Source organism: Marmota marmota, unplaced genomic scaffold (genome assembly GCF_001458135.2).
Source record: "Marmota marmota marmota unplaced genomic scaffold, marMar, whole genome shotgun sequence".
Taxonomy (NCBI): Eukaryota; Metazoa; Chordata; class Mammalia; order Rodentia; family Sciuridae; genus Marmota; species Marmota marmota.
The window spans coordinates 630,140-633,262 of NW_026004834.1; positions in this window are offsets into that span (position 1 = coordinate 630,140).

Below are 3,123 nucleotides of genomic sequence, written 5' to 3' on the forward strand. Positions count from 1 at the left end.
TAAACCTGCCTTGTGTGTCTTGGTTCTCAGGGAATGACTCATCTCTAGGATCAATACCAGGAAAGGCCTGTCAGTCATTGCTCAAACTTAGTCATAGTTCAGTTGCTCACCCTGGCCCAGCTCTGCTTCCCACTGGGGTCTGCCTGCTCCTACAGGGCTGCCATATTTTTTGAATCCTCACCTAATTCAGCTTTTAAAATTCACTGTGTTCACCTTGGGCTCCCCTTCTTATCTAGGTGTATGGTTGCTATCCAAAGTCCCTGTGACTTTGACCCCTGGAGTCCCAGGAATAGGAGTCCGTTTCCTTACCATGCTTTCTTCTTTCCTGTTGAGAAGTCACTGCTTTGTCACAAAAGAACCTGCTCCACTGTTCTCACTGGTCCGGCAGCCACCTCCCATGTGGACCTGGCTGGGTTTTTCCATTTACAGCTCATCTTCTCCTGGACAGGGACGGGGACTATACAGTTTGCAAACCTGGACAGGTTTGCAGGTAGACCTTGCTTTGAAACAAGGACTGGGGTATCTGCCATGCTGAGGAACAAACCCAGGAGCTGTGCCACAGGATTTGGGTACCTTATTTTATATCTTTTAGAACTCAGTGTTAAGGGACAGGCTTTTGGGGTGATGTAGCAAGTAGTAATTGAAATCATAATGGTCTCAGCTTCATGCCAAGGGAAAATTCATAATCCTTAATCATGGAATAGCAAAATGATATTTCCTCAATGCCAGCCCCAAATGTAGATATTTTACCCTTATAATTAAAATGTTAATAGCAATAACGGGTGTGGAGATGCTCAGGAGGTGGCAAAAAAAATGATTAATCAAATCCAAATGTAACGTTGTATCCCCACTGTGGAAGTCTAGACATTGGCAGATGCTGTGTATAACCCTGCCTTTCAGAAGAAACTTAAGTAGTTCCCCAAGAATCAGATTCTGCCTGGGCTTTGCTTAAACACAAGGTGCAAATATTACTTGTGTGTTATCTTTTTTTTTGCTGTAAAAGATTAATCCTGTGTGTGTGACCATTTTACAACAATTTCAATATGAGTTGATGCAAGAAGGTAACCTCCTGTTGGAAGCTGAGGTCAATTTGTAGGCAATTTGATCATCTCCCAACTCAAGCTCTCTGCTCCCAACCTGGGCTTTCTGATTCCCAGGCCCTGAGAACTTGTCTCATGTAATTTTCCTTTTTTAAAGATTGCATAAAATGAGAAGATAAATTCAGTCCCAGTTACTCCACAGAGACCAGATAATCTCAAACACCAATCATCTACTTGGAAAATCTGTGAGTCCTCGTTTGTTCACTTATCACCTATTTACAAAGTGCTCGGGTGAAGGCTCAGAGGGGATCCAACCACACACTAACCTGAGGACCAGGAGGCTGCTGCTGGTTGGTGGGAGGAGCTTCCCCTTGCTCACCACTTCTTTCCTGCCCCACCTTCTGTTCCATGTCTGTCCATACTAATATGGTGGCAAATGTCCTGAAACCCATAGAAAATATATGGTACATAGTTGGTATGTTTTTTATATAAATCATGGTGCTTGGACTCTTGTCCTATTTCTAAAATATTTAACTTAGTACCAATTTGAGATCTATCCATGCCATATATACTCCTCTGTGATGGTTCAGGCTGACCAGATGTACTGACATCTAAAATGCAGTCTTCATCCACTGAAGGACCATGGTCACGCAGTAACCCGAGGAAGGGATAATCAGGGCAGAACTTGAGGCAATGGCCCTGATCCCAGGGCAGGCCTGGATACTTGCTTCTCTCTCTCTCTCTCTCTCTCTCTCTCTCTCTCTCTCTTTCTTCCCTTCCCTCCCTCCTTCCTTCTTGTGTTGGTGCTCAGGTCAAACCACAGCTTTGCATACACTAAATACACTAAGAACGTGCTCTGCCTCTGAGCTGCACCTCAGCCCCTGGACTCCTGCTTTTCATCCTTCAATACGCAGCTGTCTTTGGTCACTGAAATCAAATCAGAAGCACTGACATCCCTGGTCCCCGTGCACATACATCTTCATTCATAGTATCCTCTCTTCCCACATCTAAACATCTCAGCTGAACACATGACATGTCTCCAATGCAGAGAATCCTGACCTCCTTTTTCATTACTGTTCCTCTGAAAAGCCTCGGAACATTTCTCAATCAATTCACGTATCATTTAGATAAAACAGATACACAGGATATTTGTTGCAGACACACATATACCTGGGCTGCATTCCTAGGAAATGTAAGAGTTCTCACGTCCAAGGAGGCACAGTCCCTTAAGAGTGCAAGATCGCGAGCAGCTTTTGCATTTGTGTGGGCAGTGCTAGGAGGAGCTTTCCCCTGCTGACCTGAGCATCTCTCAGGCTCAGCCAGCAAGTCTCTTCCCTCATCCACCAGAATCCTTTCCTACCTCATGGGAAATCCAAGGCTTCCAGCCCTGACCGGCTCTCTGTAACTCCTCATTCTGCTCCCCATGTCTACCTTGGACAGAAGCTATTCCTGTGACTGTGATGTCTTCCTGCTAGAACATGAGAATTTCAAGGGACTGCATTTTAGTTATTACTCTATTCTCTGTGCTTAGCAAAGACTTACTGAATGTTTTCAGAAAGATTTTGCTGCACATAAATATCAAGCTCATCAGATAGGAACCAGGAGACAATCAGCACTGACCTTCCATAGGACAGTTTCCAAGTCATCATTATGATGATAAGGTCTTTCATGCCATGCAATTAAACCACACACAAAAGCATGTGAATATCAGCACTGAGCAGCACATCCACTATCAGGCTACATGTTTGATGATTGCAACCATCTAATCACCACAGCTTAAATCAAAGCCACAGAGCATTTCTCTTTGTAAAGGGACAATAAAGGAAAGAAAAGTGAAACCAGAACTGAACCCTGGGAATACAGTGTGACTGATCCAGGTCCTCAAAATGTGCTGCCTCACAGTGGAGAGCCACAATCGAATCTGTGTCTGAGAATGCAAAGAAGGGGCAAACCACAGGGTGCATCTGGATCATCTGAAGCTACAGGACAGATATCCTCTGTAACTTCAGAGTTGAGACAGGATGCAGTGGTTCATGCCTATAATCCCAGTGGCTCAGGAGGCTGAGGCAGGAGGATTGCGAGT